This window comes from Zalophus californianus, chromosome 15 (assembly GCF_009762305.2).
Source record: "Zalophus californianus isolate mZalCal1 chromosome 15, mZalCal1.pri.v2, whole genome shotgun sequence".
In the NCBI taxonomy this organism is placed as follows: domain Eukaryota; kingdom Metazoa; phylum Chordata; class Mammalia; order Carnivora; family Otariidae; genus Zalophus; species Zalophus californianus.
In genome coordinates this window covers 68252858-68270155 of record NC_045609.1, presented here as the reverse complement: position 1 = coordinate 68270155, position 17298 = coordinate 68252858, and positions in this window count along the sequence as shown.

Below are 17298 nucleotides of genomic sequence, written 5' to 3'. Positions count from 1 at the left end.
TTTTTCATGTGCCTGTTGGCCATTTGGATGTCTTCTTTGGAGAAATGTCTGTTCATGTCTTCTGCCCATTTCTTGATTGGATTATTTGTTCTTTGGGTGTTGAGTTTGATAAGTTCTTTATAGATTTTGGATACTAGCCCTTTATCTGATATGTCATTTGCAAATATTTTCTCCCATTCTGTCGGTTGTCTTTTGGTTTTGTGGACTGTTTCTTTTGCTGTGCAGAAGCTTTTTATCTTGATGAAATCCCAATAGTTCATTTTTGCCCTGGCTTCCCGTGCCTTTGGCGATGTTTCTAGGAAGAAGTTGCTGCGGCTAAGGTCGAAAAGGTTGCTACCTGTGTTCTCCTTTAGGATTTGGATGGACTCCTGTCTCACGTTTAGGTCTTTCAACCATTTGGAGTCTATTTTTGTGTGTGGTGTAAGGAAATGGTCCAGTTTCATTCTTCTGCATGTGGCTGTCCAATTTTCCCAACACCATTTGTTGAAGAGACTGTCTTTTTGCCATTGGACATTCTTTCCTGCTTTGTCAAAAATAAGTTGACCATAGAGTTGAGGGTCCATTTCTGGGCTCTCAATTCTGTTCCATTGATCTATGTGTCTGTTTTTGTGCCAGTACCATACTGTCTTGATGATGACAGCTTTGTAATAGAGCTGGAAGTCCGGAATTGTGATGCCGCCAGCTTTGCTTTTCTTTTTCAGTATTCCTCTGGCTATTCTGGGTCTCTTCTGGTTCCATACAAATTTTAGGATTATTTGTTCCATTTCTGTGAAAAAAGTGGATGGTATTTTGATGGGGATTGCATTGAATGTGTAGATTGCTCTAGGTAGCATTGACATCTTCACAATGTTGATTCTCCCAATCCATGAGTATGGAACGTTTTTCCATTTCTTTGTGTCTTCTTCAATTTCTTTCCTGAGTATTTTATAGTTTTCTGAGTACAGATCCTTTGCCTCTTTGGTTAGATTTATTCCTAGGTATCTAATGGTTTTGGGTGCAATTGTAAATGGGATCGACTCCTTGATTTGTCTCTCTTCTGTCTTGTTGTTGGTGTATAGGAATGCCACGGATTTCTGTGCATTGATTTTATATCCTGCTACTTTACTGAATTCCTGTATGAGTTCTAGCAGTCTTGGGGTGGAGTCTTTTGGGTTTTCCACATACAGTATCATATCATCTGCAAAGAGTGAGAGTTTGACTTCCTCTTTGCCGATTTGGATGCCTTTGATTTCTTTTTGTTGTCTGATTGCTGTGGCTAGGACTTCTAATACTATGTTGAATAGCAGTGGTGAGAGTGGACATCCCTGCCGCGTTCCTGACCTTAGGGGAAAAGCTCTCAGCCTTTCCCCATTGAGAATGATATTCGCTGTAGGTTTTTCGTAGATGGCTTTTATGATATTGAGGTATGTACCCTCTATCCCTATACTCTGAAGAGTTTTGATCAAGAAAGGATGTTGTACTTTGTCAAATGCTTTTTCTGCATCTATTGAGAGGATCATATGATTCTTGTTCTTTCTTTTGTTAATGTATTGTATCACGTTGATTGATTTGCGGATGTTGAACCAGCCTTGCAGCCCAGGGATAAATCCCACTTGGTCGTGGTGAATAATCCTTTTAATGTACTGTTGGATCCTATTGGCTAGTATTTTGGTGAGAATTTTTGCATCCATGTTCATCAAGGATATTGGTCTGTAATTCTCTTTTTTGATGGGGTCTTTGTCTGGTTTTGGGATCAAGGTAATGCTGGCCTCATAAAATGAGTTTGGAAGTTTCCCTTCCATTTCTATTTTTTGGAACAGTTTCAGGAGAATAGGTATTAATTCTTCTTGAAATGTCTGATAGAATTCCCCTGGGAAGCCATCTGGCCCTGGGCTTTTGTTTCTTGGGAGATTTTTTATGACTGTTTCAATTTCCTTAGTGGTTATAGGTCTGTTCAGGTTTTCTATTTCTTCCTGGTTCAATTTTGGTAGTTGATACTTCTCTAGGAATGCACCCATTTCTTCCAGGTTATCTAATTTGCTGGCATAGAGTTGCTCATAATATGTTCTTATAATTGTTTGTATTTCTTTGGTGTTGCTTGTGATCTCTCCTCTTTCATTCATGATTTTGTTGATTTGGGTCATTTCTCTTTTCTTTTTGATCAGTCTGGCCAGGGGTTTATCAATCTTGTTAATTCTTTCAAAGAACCAGCTCCTAGTTTCGTTGATCTGTTCTACTGTTCTTTTGGTTTCTAGTTCATTGATTTCTGCTCTGATCTTTATGATTTCTCTTCTCCTGCTGGGTTTAGGCTTTCTTTGTTGTTCTTTCTCCAGCTCCTTTAGGTGTAGGGTTAGGTTGTGTATTTGAGACCTTTCTTGTTTCTTGAGAAAGGCTTGTATTGCTACATACTTTCCTCTTAGGACTGCCTTTGCTGTATCCCAAAGATTTTGAACAGTTGTGTTTTCATTTTCATTGGTTTCCATGAATTTTTTTAATTCTTCTTTAATTTCTTGGTTGACCCATTCATTCTTTAGTAGGATGCTCTTTAGCCTCCATGTATTTGAGTTCTTTCCGACTTTCCTCTTGTGGTTGAGTTCTAGTTTCAAAGCATTGTGGTCTGAAAATATGCAGGGAATGATCCCAATCTTTTGGTACCGATTGAGACCTGATTTGTGACCTAGGATGTGATCAATTCTGGAGAATGTTCCATGGGCACTAGAGAAGAATGTGTATTCCGTTGCTTTGGGATGGAATGTTCTGAATATGTCTGTGAAGTCCATTTGGTCCAGTGTGTCATTTAAAGTCTTTATTTCCTTGTTGATCTTTTGCTTAGATGATCTGTCCATTTCAGTCAGGGGGGTGTTAAAGTCCCCCACTATTATTGTATTGTTGTCAATGTGTTTCTTTGCTTTTGTTATTAATTGCCTTATATAATTGGCTGCTCCCATGTTAGGGGCATAGATATTTACAATTGTTAGATCTTCTTGTTGGATAGACCCTTTAAGTAGGATATAGTGTCCTTCCTCATCTCTTATTACAGTCTTTGTTTTAAAATCTAGTTTGTCTGATATAAGGATTGCCACCCCAGCTTTCTTTTGGTGTCCATTAGCATGGTAAATGGTTTTCCACCCCCTCACTTTCAATCTGGGGGTGTCTTTGGGTGTAAAATGAGTCTCTTGCAGACAGCATATGGATGGGTCTTGTTTTTTAATCCAATCTGATAGCCTGTGTCTTTTGATTGGGGCATTGAGCCCATTTACATTCAGGGTAACTATTGAAAGGTATGAATTTAGTGCCATTGTATTACCTGTAAGGTGACTGTTAACTGTCTGTTGTCTGTGTTCGTTTCTGCTCTTTGCTGCTTTTAGGTTCTCTCTTTGCTTAGAGGACCCCTCTCAATATTTCTTGGAGGGCTGGTTTCGTGTTTGCAAATTCCTTTAGTTTTTGTTTGTTCTGGAAGCTTTTTATCTCTCCTTCTATTTTCAATGATAGCCTAGCTGGATATAGTATTCTTGGCTGCATATTTTTCTCGTTTAGTGCTCTGAAGATATCTTGCCAGTCCTTTCTGGCCTGCCAGGTCTCTGTGGATAGGTCTGTTGCCAATCTAATGTTTCTACCATTGTAGGTTACATATCTCTTCTCCCGAGCTGCTTTCAGGATTTTCTCTTTGTCTCTGAGACTCGTAAGTTTTACTATTAGATGTCGGGGTGTTGACCTATTTTTATTGATTTTGAGAGGGGTTCTCTGTGCCTCCTGGATTTTGATGCCTGTTTCCTTCCTCACATTAGGGAAGTTCTCTGCTATAATTTGCTCCAATATACCTTCTGCCCCTCTCTCTCTCTCTTCTTCTTCTGGGATCCCAATTATTCTAATGTTGTTTCGTCTTATCGTATCACTTATCTCTCGAATTCTGCCCTCGTGATCCTGTAGTTGTTTCTCTCTCTTTTTCTCAGCCTCTTTATTTTCCATCATTTGGTCTTCTATATCGCTGATTCTCTCTTCTGCCTCATTTATCCTAGCATTCAGTGCCCCCATTTTTGATTGCACCTCATCAATAGCCTTTTTGATTTCGATTTGGTTAGATTTTAGTTCTTTTATTTCTCCAGAAAGGGTTTCTCTAATAACTTCCACGCTTTTTTCAAGCCCAGCTAGTATCTTTAAAGTCATGATTCTGAACTCTAGGTCCGACATCGTACTAATGTCCGTATTGAGTAGGTCCCTGGCAGACGGTACTACCTCTTGTTCTTTTTGCTGAGGTGATTTCTTTCGTCTTGTCATTTTGTCCAGAGGAGAATAGATGAATGAGAGAACAAAAGGCTAACAGGTTTACAACGTCCCCAGCAAATATATTGTATACAAATCAGAAAAGACCTGAAACCAGGGGAAAGGAAAGGGAAAGAAAGAAAAAAGAAAGAGAAAAAGAAAAAAAAAGAAAAAAAGATAAAAACAAAAACAAAACAATTCAAAAAAGGCAGAATATGATCAAATATGATCAGGCTAGTGCATAGATCAGTGCCACACACTAGATTTTGGGCGTATTTTGGTCTGTTAGAAAAAAGTGCCTCCTAAAATTTTAAAGGAAGAAAGACATATATGTACAAAATAAGGGTTGATACAATGAAGGGATGGAAGATGACTGTAAAGATGAAAATTATAAAAGATTTTATAAAAGGACTTGGTAAGATAAGTTGTTTGAAAAAAGAAAGAAGATTTAAGGAAAAAAAAAAAAAAGGAAAAAGGGAGAGAATGTGATCAGGCAGGAGACTAGAACAAAGCCATACACTAGTGGTTTAGGGTATATTTTGATCTGTTAGACGAAATTGTACCTCAAAATTTTAAAGAGAGAACAACTTATATATATATGCCAAAAACAAGGATAACTACTATGAAGGGATAAAATATGACTCTAAAAATGAAAAAAAAATAAAAAATGTTTTTTTTTTTAAAAAAAGGGATTTATAAGATGTTGGTTGAAAAAGGGAAAAAGAAAAATAAAAAAAGTCAACAAAAATTAACTTTGATGAAATAATGAATCATGGTAAAAAAAAAAAAAAAAAAAAAAAGAAGCCATGAATCTATGTGCAGTATTCCCCTAGCGCTGGAGTTCTCCTATTCTCCTTGATCGATCAACTTGGTCTTGGCTTGCTGGCTGTTTGTGCTGATCTTCTGGGGGAGGGGCCTGTTGCTGTGGTTTCCAAATGTCTTTGCCGGAGGCGGAATTGCCCCGCCCTTGTCGGTCCGGGCTAAGGAAGCTGCTCCAGTTTGCTCTCAGGAGCTTTTGTTCCCTGCAAGCTCTCGGTACAGCTTTGGAGGACCAGGGCGAAAATGGCGGCCTCCCAGTCTCCGCCCGGAGGAGCCGAGAACTCGGGGCCCCACTCCTCAGTGCGCCCCCAGAGAAAAGCAGTCACTCCCGTGTCCCCGGTCTCTGGCCGCACTCCGTGCTCACCCGGCCTGTGATCAAGCGTTGCTATCTCTGGCACCCGACCCCGCTCGGAGTCTCCAAACCCAGCAGATCCCTGCAGTGCGTTCCCGCACCGCTCCTCCCCGGGAAGGAAGGGGAGTCTCCCCGGATCTGCTGCTTGTTGGGTCCCTGCTGGGGGAGCCGTGCCCCGACTGGGCCGCAGATCACAGTTTGTGGCAACCCAGAGCTGAGAGCCCGCGACTCTGCTCTGTCTCTGCAGCCGGCTTCCCTGCTCTGATACCTGGGAGCTCTGCCGCACTCAGGCACCCCCGGTCTCTCTGTGACCCCAAGGGTCCTGAGACCACACTGTCCCGGGAGGATTCCACCCCCCGCTTAGCCACTGCAGCGACGTCCCTCCGCCGAGCCAACTTTTAAAAGGTCCGATTTTGTGCTCCGCGGCTCTAGCACTTGCCAGAAGCGGCCGGCGGAGGCCCCTCCCCCGCCGTCTATCCTCCCGAATATCGCCTCGGATTCACTTCTCCGCACGCCCTACCTTCCAGTAAGTGGTCGCTTCTCTGTTCAGAGAGTTGTTGCTACTCTCCTGTTCGATCTCCTGTTGAGTTCGTAGATGTTCAGAATGGTTTGATCCCTATTCAGCTGAATTCCTGAGACCAGACAAAATCTAGGTCTCCTACTCCTCCGCCATCTTGCTCCGCCCCCGATAGTGTAAACATTTTATCCTGGCCTGTTTGCATTTTTATTTTTAATGAGTGGAAGTTTTAAATTTTGATTAAGTCTGATTTTCCTTTTTTCTTAAATCATTGCCCATCTCAGGGCCATAAAGATCTTTTCTTCTTTATCCGTATTTACCTAGAAGTTTTAAAGTTTTAAATTATCTATAGAAGTCTATGATCCATTTAAAGTTAATTTTTATATATGGTGTGAGGTACATCAACATCAGAGTCAACGTGTTTCCCTTGTGTTTATATTTAGTTGTTCCAGCTGCAATATTGAAACGGTTATTATTTTCCCAAGTGAAGAACCTTGACACATTGCCAAAACTCAATTGACTATAAATGTGTGAATCTATTTCAGAATTTTCTGTTCTAGAAAATTTGTATGATTATGTTTATGCCCATACCACACAATTTAATTACTGTCTGAAATGATGTAGTATAGGCTTCTGTATACATTGTTTTTTTTTTCAGAATTGTTTAGACTATACCAGTCTTTGGAAATTGCTTTTTATTTTTTTAAATACAAACAAGACTTTTTGGGTTTTAACTGAGATTACATGGAATCTACAGGTTAGTATAGGTATATTTTCCATTTATTTAGAGTTCCTTCAATTTCTCTCAGCAGTGTTTTATGATTTTTATTTTACAGGTCTTATATATATTTTGATATATTTATCTCTAAGCATTTCAGGATTTCTGATGATACTGTAGGTAGTGTTTTTTATTTATTTATTTATTTACTTTGTATTTCACTTTCTAATTGTTTGTTACTTGTGTGTAGACATAAAATTGATTTATGTATGTTGACTTTGTATCCTAGAAACATGTTAGACTTACTTGTCAGTTATGGTAGCTTTTTTTTAATGGATTCCTTAGAATTTTCTACACACATAATTATGTCATCTGTGAGTAAAGACAGTTTTACTTTTTTTTCTTAACTGTATGCCTGTTAGTTTTTCTTATTATTTATTTATTTTGGTTTCTCTCATTACCTAGGACCTCTAGTACAATGTTGAATAGTAGTAGTGATTGTGGACATCCTTGTTTTGTTCCCAGTCTTAGGGCATTCAACCTTTCATCATTCAGTATGATTCATAGATGCTTTTTAAAAATCAGGTTAAGGATATTCTCTTCCGTTCCTAATGTGTTGAGAGTTACTATTATGAGTGGGTGTTTAATTTGGTAAAACATTTTATGCATCTAAGCAAGTGATCGTCTGCCTTTTCTCCTTTATTCTGCTAATATGATAAATTATAATGATTACATTTTGAATGTTAACCCAACTTTGCATTCCTGGAAAAACACCAACTTGGTAATAATTTATCTATCTATCTATCTATTTATTTATTTATTTTTAAAGATTTATTTATTTGAGAGAGACAGAGAAAGAGAGAGAGAGTGAATGTGGGGAGGAGCGAAGGGAGAGGGAGAGAAAAAATCTCAAGCAGATGAGTGTGGAGCCTGATGCAGCGCTCCATCCCATGACCCTGAGATCATGACCTGAGTCTAAATCAAGAGTTGGAAACTTGGGGCGCCTGGGTGGCTCAGTTGCTTAAGCATGGGACTCTTGGTTTCAGCTGGGGTCATGATCTAAGGGTTCGGCAATTGGGTGTGTCTTACTCCACACTCAGCAGGGAGTCTCCTTGGGGATTCTCTCTCTCTGCCTCTCCCCCGACTCATGGGCTTACACTCTTTCTCTCTCTCAAAAGGGTAGATAAATCTTAAAAACAAAACAAAACAAAACAAAAGAATTGGAAGCTTAATCAACTGAACCACCCGGGCACCACAATTCATTGTCTTTTTTATATATTGCTGGATAAACTTTCTTAATTAAAAAAAAATAATTAAAAAAAATCTATTCTTCATAGGGGATGTTGGCCTGTAGTTAGCTTTCTTTTTTTATAATATCTTTGTTTCTGGTATCAGAATAAGTTGATCTCATAAAATCATTTCAGAAGTGTTCCTTTCTTCTGTATTTTATGAAAAAGTTTAATATTATATTAAATTGCTCTTAAATATTTGATAAAGTTTACATGAAGCTATTTGGAGCTTGAATTTCCTTTATAGCAATGTTTTAAGGAAGGAATTCAATTTCCTTAACACATATAAGATTGTTAATGTTTTAATTTCTTGTGATGATTTAGTCTTTCTAGGAATGTGTTCATTTCACCAGAATTTTGGAATTTAATGGAATAAAGTTTTCCACAATATTTCCTTTTTATCCTTTTAATATCTGTAGGATCTGTAGCAATTTCCCATTTTTCATTCCTGACATCAGTAATTTTTGTCTTATCTTTTTTTTCCTGCTAAACATGGAAGTTTATCAACTGCACTGAGCTTTTCAATGAGCTTTGTTTATACTGTATTTCTTTATTCCTTGGCTTTTTTCTCTGCATTGGTTTCTACTTGTCTTTATTTTTTTCTTAATTTTATTCACTTTGGGGTTAATTTGCTTCACTTTTTCCACTTTCCTAAGATGGCAACTTACACCCTTGATTTTTATACCTTTATTCTTTTTTAATGTGAACATTCAAAGTTATAACTTTTCCGGCAGTCACTTCTTTAGTTGCATCATACATATTTTGATATGTTATGCTTTAATTTTCATTCAATTCAACATTTTTCTCATTTCTTTTGTGGTTTTTTTCTTTGACATATTGGTTAATTAGAAGTATATTTTAAATTTTTAAATATTTAGAGATTTTCAAGATATCTTTTTGTTTATTTCTTTTTTTTTTTTTTTTAATTTTTTATTGTTATGTTAATCACCATATATTACATCATTAGTTTTTGGTGCAGTGTTCCATGATTCATTGTTTGTTCATAACACCCAGTGCTCCATGCAGAACGTGCCCTCCTCAATACCCATCACCAGGCTAACCCATCCCCCTACCCCCCTCCCCTCTAGAACCCTCAGTTTGTTTTTCAGAGTCCATCATCTCTCATGGTTCGTCTCCCCCTCTGACATACTCCCCTTTTCTTCCTCTCCTGTTATCTTCTTCTTTTTCTTTTTTCTTAAAATATGTTGCATTATTTGTTTCAGAAGTACAGATCTGTGATTCAACAGTCTTGCACAATTCACAGCGCTCACCGTAGCACATACCCTCCCCAATATCTATCATCCAGCCACCCCATCCCTCCCACCCCCAACCACTCCAGTAACACTCAGTTTCTTTCCTGAGATTAAGAATTCCTCATATCAGTGAGGTCATGTGATACATGTCTTTCTCTGATTGACTTATTTCACTCAGCATAACACCCTCCAGTTCCATCCACGTCGTTGCAAATGGCAAGATCTCATTCCTTTTGATGGCTGCATAATATTCCATTGTGTATATATACCACATCTTCTTTATCCATTCATCTGTCGATGGGCATCTTGGCTCTTTCCACAGTTTGGCTATGGTGGACATTGCTGCTATAAACATTGGGGTACATGTACCCCTTCGGGTCCCTACATTTGTATCTTTGTGGTAAATACCCAGTAGTGCAATTGCTGGATCGAACGGTAGCTCTAATTTCAACTGTTTGAGGAACCTCCATACTGTTTTCCAGAGGGGTTGCACCAGCTTGCATTCCCACCAACAGTGTAGGAGGGTTCCCCTTTCTCCACATCCCCGCCAACATCTGTCGTTCCCTGACTTGTTAATTTTAGCCATTCTGACGGGTGTGAGGTGGTATCTCATTGAGGTTTTGATTTGGATTTCCCTGATGCCAAGCGATGTTGAGCACTTTTTCATGTGCCTGTTGGCCATTTGGATGTCTTCTTTGGAGAAATGTCTGTTCATGTCTTCTGCCCATTTCTTGATTGGATTATTTGTTCTTTGAGTGTTGAGTTTGATAAGTTCTTTATAGATTTTGGATACTAGCCCTTTATCTGATACGTCATTTGCAAATATTTTCTCCCATTCTGTCGGTTGTCTTTTGGTTTTGTGGACTGTTTCTTTTGCTGTGCAGAAGCTTTTTATCTTGATGAAATCCCAATAGTTCATTTTTGCCCTGGCTTCCCGTGCCTTTGGCGATGTTTCTAGGAAGAAGTTGCTGCGGCTAAGGTCGAAAAGGTTGCTACCTGTGTTCTCCTTTAGGATTTGGATGGACTCCTGTCTCACGTTTAAGTCTTTCAACCATTTGGAGTCTATTTTTGTGTGTGGTGTAAGGAAATGGTCCAGTTTCATTCTTCTGCATGTGGCTGTCCAATTTTCCCAACACCATTTGTTGAAGAGACTGTCTTTTTGCCATTGGACATTCTTTCCTGCTTTGTCAAAAATAAGTTGACCATAGAGTTGAGGGTCCATTTCTGGGCTCTCAATTCTGTTCCATTGATCTATGTGTCTGTTTTTGTGCCAGTACCATACTGTCTTGATGATGACAGCTTTGTAATAGAGCTGGAAGTCCGGAATTGTGATGCCACCAGCTTTGCTTTTCTTTTTCAGTATTCCTCTGGCTATTCTGGGTCTCTTCTGGTTCCATACAAATTTTAGGATTATTTGTTCCATTTCTTTGAAAAAAGTGGATGGTATTTTGATGGGGATTGCATTGAATGTGTAGATTGCTCTAGGTAGCATTGACATCTTCACAATGTTGATTCTCCCAATCCATGAGCATGGAACGTTTTTCCATTTCTTTGTGTCTTCTTCAATTTCTTTCCTGAGTATTTTATAGTTTTCTGAGTACAGATCCTTTGCCTCTTTGGTTAGATTTATTCCTAGGTATCTAATGGTTTTGGGTGCAATTGTAAATGGGATAGACTCCTTGATTTGTCTCTCTTCTGTCTTGTTGTTGGTGTATAGGAATGCCACTGATTTCTGTGCATTGATTTTATATCCTGCTACTTTACTGAATTCCTGTATGAGTTCTAGCAGTTTTGGGGTGGAGTCTTTTGGGTTTTCCACATACAGTATCATATCATCTGCAAAGAGTGAGAGTTTGACTTCCTCTTTGCCGATTTGGATGCCTTTGATTTCTTTTTGTTGTCTGATTGCTGTGGCTAGGACTTCTAATACTATGTTGAATAGCAGTGGTGAGAGTGGACATCCCTGCCGCGTTCCTGACCTTAGGGGAAAAGCTCTCAGCCTTTCCCCATTGAGAATGATATTCGCTGTAGGTTTTTCGTAGATGGCTTTTATGATATTGAGGTATGTACCCTCTATCCCTATACTCTGAAGAGTTTTGATCAAGAAAGGATGTTGTACTTTGTCAAATGCTTTTTCTGCATCTATTGAGAGGATCATATGATTCTTGTTCTTTCTTTTGTTAATGTATTGTATCACGTTGATTGATTTGCGGATGTTGAACCAGCCTTGCAGCCCAGGAATAAATCCCACTTGGTCGTGGTGAATAATCCTTTTAATGTACTGTTGGATCCTATTGGCTAGTATTTTGGTGAGAATTTTTGCATCCATGTTCATCAAGGATCTTGGTCTGTAATTCTTCTTTTTGATGGGGTCTTTGTCTGGTTTTGGGATCAAGGTAATGCTGGCCTCATAAAATGAGTTTGGAAGTTTCCCTTCCATTTCTATTTTTTGGAAGAGTTTCAGGAGAATAGGTATTAATTCTTCTTGAAATGTCTGATAGAATTCCCCTGGGAAGCCATCTGGCCCTGGGCTTTTGTTTCTTGGGAGATTTTTGATGACTGTTTCAATTTCCGTAGTGGTTATAGGTCTGTTCAGGTTTTCTATTTCTTCCTGGTTCAATTTTGGTAGTTGATACATCTCTAGGAATGCACCCATTTCTTCCAGGTTATCTAATTTGCTGGCATAGAGTTGCTCATAATATGTTCTTATAATTGTTTGTATTTCTTTGGTGTTGCTTGTGATCTCTCCTCTTTCATTCATGATTTTGTTGATTTGGGTCATTTCTCTTTTCTTTTTGATCAGTCTGGCCAGGGGTTTATCAATCTTGTTAATTCTTTCAAAGAACCAGCTCCTAGTTTCGTTGATCTGTTCTACTGTTCTTTTGGTTTCTAGTTCATTGATTTCTGCTCTGATCTTTATGATTTCTCTTCTCCTGCTGGGTTTAGGCTTTCTTTGCTGTTCTTTCTCCAGCTCCTTTAGATGTAGGGTTAGGTTGTGTATTTGAGACCTTTCTTGTTTCTTGAGAAAGGCTTGTATTGCTATATACTTTCCTCTCAGGACTGCCTTTGCTGTATCCCAAAGATTTTGAACAGTTGTGTTTTCATTTTCATTGGTTTCCATGAATTTTTTTAATTCTTCTTTAATTTCTTGGTTGACCCATTCATTCTTTAGTAGGATGCTCTTTAGCCTCCATGTATTTGAGTTCTTTCCGACTTTCCTCTTGTGGTTGAGTTCTAGTTTCAAAGCATTGTGGTCTGAAAATATGCAGGGAATGATCCCAATCTTTTGGTACCGATTGAGACCTGATTTGTGACCTAGGATGTGATCAATTCTGGAGAATGTTCCATGGGCACTAGAGAAGAATGTGTATTCCGTTGCTTTGGGATGGAATGTTCTGAATATGTCTGTGAAGTCCATTTGGTCCAGTGTGTCATTTAACATCTTTATTTCCTTGTTGATCTTTTGCTTAGATGATCTGTCCATTTCAGTCAGGGGGGTGTTAAAATCCCCCACTATTATTGTATTGTTGTCAATGTGTTTCTTTGCTTTTGTTATTAATTGGCTTATATAATTGGCTGCTCCCATGTTCGGGGCATAGATATTTACAATTGTTAGATCTTCTTGTTGGATAGACCCTTTAAGTAGGATATAGTGTCCTTCCTCATCTCTTATTACAGTCTTTGTTTTAAAATCTAGTTTGTCTGATATAAGGATTGCCACCCCAGCTTTCTTTTGGTGTCCATTAGCATGGTAAATGGTTTTCCACCCCCTCACTTTCAATCTGGGGGTGTCTTTGGGTGTAAAATGAGTCTCTTGCAGACAGCATATGGATGGGTCTTGTTTTTTAATCCAATCTGATAGCCTGTGTCTTTTGATTGGGGCATTTAGCCCATTTACATTCAGGGTAACTATTGAAAGGTATGAATTTACTGCCATTGTATTACCTGTAAGGTGACTGTTAACTGTCTGTTGTCTGTGTTCGTTTCTGCTCTTTGCTGCTTTTAGGTTCTCTCTTTGCTTAGAGGACCCCTCTCAATATTTCTTGGAGGGCTGGTTTCGTGTTTGCAAATTCTTTTAGTTTTTGTTTGTTCTGGAAGCTTTTGATCTCTCCTTCTATTTTCAATGATAGCCTAGCTGGATATAGTATTCTTGGCTGCATATTTTTCTCGTTTAGTGCTCTGAAGATATCTTGCCAGTCCTTTCTGGCCTGCCAGGTCTCTGTGGATAGGTCTGTTGCCAATCTAATGTTTCTACCATTGTAGGTTACATATCTCTTCTCCCGAGCTGCTTTCAGGATTTTCTCTTTGTCTCTGAGACTCGTAAGTTTTACTATTAGATGTCGGGGTGTTGACCTATTTTTATTGATTTTGAGAGGGGTTCTCTGTGCCTCCTGGATTTTAATGCCTGTTTCCTTCCTCACATTAGGGAAGTTCTCTGCTATAATTTGCTCCAATATACCTTCTGCCCCTCTCTCTCTCTCTTCTTCTTCTGGGATCCCAATTATTCTAATGTTGTTTCGTCTTATCGTATCACTTATCTCTCGAATTCTGCCCTCGTGATCCTGCAGTTGTTTCTCTCTCTTTTTCTCAGCCTCTTTATTTTCTATCATTTGGTCTTCTATATCGCTGATTCTCTCTTCTGCCTCATTTATCCTAGCATTTAGTGCCCCCATTTTTGATTGCACCTCATCAATAGCCTTTTTGATTTCGATTTGGTTAGATTTTAGTTCTTTTATTTCTCCAGAAAGGGTTTCTCTAATAACTTCCACGCTTTTTTCAAGCCCAGCTAGTATCTTTAAAGTCATGATTCTGAACTCTAGGTCCGACATCGTACTAATGTCCGTATTGAGTAGGTCCCTGGCTGACGGTACTACCTCTTGTTCTTTTTGCTGAGGTGATTTCTTTCGTCTTGTCATTTTGTCCAGAGGAGAATAGATGAATGAGAGAACAAAAGGCTAACAGGTTTACTACGTCCCCAGCAAATATACTGTATACAAATCAGAAAAGACCTGAAACCAGGGGAAAAGAAAGGGAAAGAAAGAAAAAAGAAAGAGAAAAAGAAAAAAAAAAGAAAAAAAAGATAAAAACAAAAACAAAACAATTCAAAAAAGGCAGAATATGATCAAATATGATCAGGCTAGTGCATAGATCAGTGCCACACACTAGATTTTGGGCGTATTTTGGTCTGTTAGAAAAAAGTGCCTCCTAAAATTTTAAAGGAAGAAAGACATATATGTACAAAATAAGGGTTGATACAATGAAGGGATGGAAGATGACTGTAAAGATGAAAATTATAAAAGATTTTATAAAAGGACTTGGTAAGATAAGTTGTTTGAAAAAAGAAAGAAGATTTAAGGAAAAAAAAAAAAAAGGAAAAAGGGAGAGAATGTGATCAGGCAGGAGACTAGAACAAAGCCATACACTAGTGATTTAGGGTATATTTTGATCTGTTAGAAGAAACTGTACCTCAAAATTTTAAAGAGAGAACAACTTATATATATATGCCAAAAACAAGGATAACTACTATGAAGGGATAAAATATGACTCTAAAAATGAAAAAAAAAATGTTTTTTTTTTTTAAAAAAAAGGGATTTATAAGATGTTGGTTGAAAAAGGGAAAAAGAAAAATAAAAAAAAGTCAACAAAAATTAACTTTGATGAAATAATGAATCATGGTAAAAAAAAAAAAAAAAAAAAAAAAAAAAAGAAGCCATGAATCTATGTGCAGTATTCCCCTAGCGCTGGCGTTCTCCTATTCTCCTTGATCGATCAACTTGGTCTTGGCTTGCTGGCTGTTTGTGTTGATCTTCTGGGGGAGGGGCCTGTTGCTGTGGTTTCCAAATGTCTTTGCCGGAGGCGGAATTGCCCCGCCCTTGTCGGTCCGGGCTAAGGAAGCTGCTCCAGTTTGCTCTCAGGAGCTTTTGTTCCCTGCAAGCTCTCGGCACAGCTTTGGAGGACCAGGGCGAAAATGGCGGCCTCCCAGTCTCCGCCCGGAGGAGCCGAGAACTCAGGGCCCCACTCCTCAGTGCGCCCCCAGAGAAAAGCAGTCACTCCCGTGTCCCCGGTCTCCGGCCGCTCTCCATGCTTACCCGGCCTGTGATCGAGCGTTGCTATCTCTGGCACCCGACCCCGCTCGGAGTCTCCAAACCCAGCAGATCCCTGCAGTGCGTTCCCGCACTGCTCCTCCCCGGGAAGGAAGGGGAGTCTCCCCGGATCTGCTGCTTGTTGGGTCCTTGCTGGGGGAGCCGTGCCCCGACTTGGCCGCAGATCACAGTTTATGGCAACCCCGAGCTGAGAGCCCGCGACTCTGCTCCGTATCTGCAGCCGGCTTCCCCGCCCCGACACCTGGGAGCTCTGCCGCACTCAGGCACCCCCGGTCTCTCTGTGACCCCAAGGGTCCTGAGACCACACTGTCCCGGGAGGATTCCACCCCCCGCTTAGCCACTGCAGCGACGTCCCTCCGCCGAGCCAACTTTTAAAAGGTCCGATTTTGTGCTCCGCGGCTCTAGCACTTGCCAGAAGCGGCCGGCGGAGGCCCCTCCCCCGCCGTTTATCCTCCCGAATATCGCCTCGGATTCACTTCTCCGCACGTCCTACCTTCCAGTAAGTGGTCGCTTCTCTGTTCAGAGAGTTGTTGCTACTCTCCTGTTCGATCTCCTGTTGAGTTCGTAGGTGTTCAGAATGGTTTGATCCCTATTCAGCTGAATTCCTGAGACCAGACAAAATCTAGGTCTCCTACTCCTCCGCCATCTTGCTCCGCCCCCCCATCTTTTTGTTTATTTCTAATGTAATTATATTTTGGTCAGAGAACATACTCTCTTTAATTTCAGTCTTTGAAAATTTATTGAGTCTTGTTTTATGGCTTACCATCTGGTCTATGGTGGTGAATGTTACATGAGAAATTGAAAACAATGGGCATTCTGCTGTTTTCAGTGTGATGTTCTATAAATATCTATTAGGTCAAATTGGCTGTAGAACAGAATAAGAGATTGGATAAGTCATAGTTATTCTACTATGTCCAGAAGCAAAATCTCCTTCATTTACATTTGACTATACATGCTATAATTAAGCCAGATTGGAACAGGTCCTCAAAGCCAGCTTGAATCGAATGTAACACTAATCCGATTTTAGAGGTTGTTACTGATCCAATGCTTTCAGCTCATTTCTTGCTAAAAAGGAATAGTTTCTTGGTATCAACAGAAATTTTTTGTCTTTGGCCACTGAAAATAAGTAAAACAAGAGGTCCAAATTACTTACCTCTGGCTCTGATACTATAGAACTGTATATTTAAAAATGGCCAGAGAAAAACATAACTTTTGGATAATATTATACTTAGTATAGAGAATTTAATTTTATTCATGGTCATAATTCAGAAATTATTTATTATATGATAAAGAAATTAAAAATTATGGTTAAGTTATTTCTTACCTCTATACATAGTCTAGAATCCCAGTAAAAATGACTTTATTAGATACAAACATCCAGTTACAAAATATGTAAGTTTTGGGGATGTAATATAAAGCATGGTGACTGTAGTCAATAATACTGTAGTGCATATTTGAAAGTTGCCAAGGGAGTAAATCCTAATAGTTCTCATCAGAGGAAAGGAAAATTTTGGGGTGCCTGGGTTACTCATTTGGTTAAGCCTCTGCCTTGGGTTCAGGTCATGATCTCGGGGTCCTGGGATAGAGCCCCTGTGTCCAGGTCCCTGCTCAGTGGGGAGTCTGCTTCTCCCTCTCCTCTGTCCCTCTCCCCCATCCCTCCCCCGCTTGTGTTCTCTGCTCTCTCTCGTGCTTTCGCTCTCAAATAAATAAATAAAATTTAAAAAAAAAGAAGAAAGGAAAATTTTGTAACATTTTATGATGATGGATGGCAAATAGACCTATTGTGGTGATCATTTCACAGTGTATCCAAATACTGAAGCATTATGTTGTACCTCTGAAACTAATATAATGTTATAGGTCAATCATACATCAATAAAAAATAACTCTATTAACCCTATTAACTCTATTAACATACATCTGTACAACCTGTGAATTAAATCTGATCTGTGATTGAGTTTATTGACTAAGTAAAATATATTCTGCATGAAATGATAGTTGTAATGA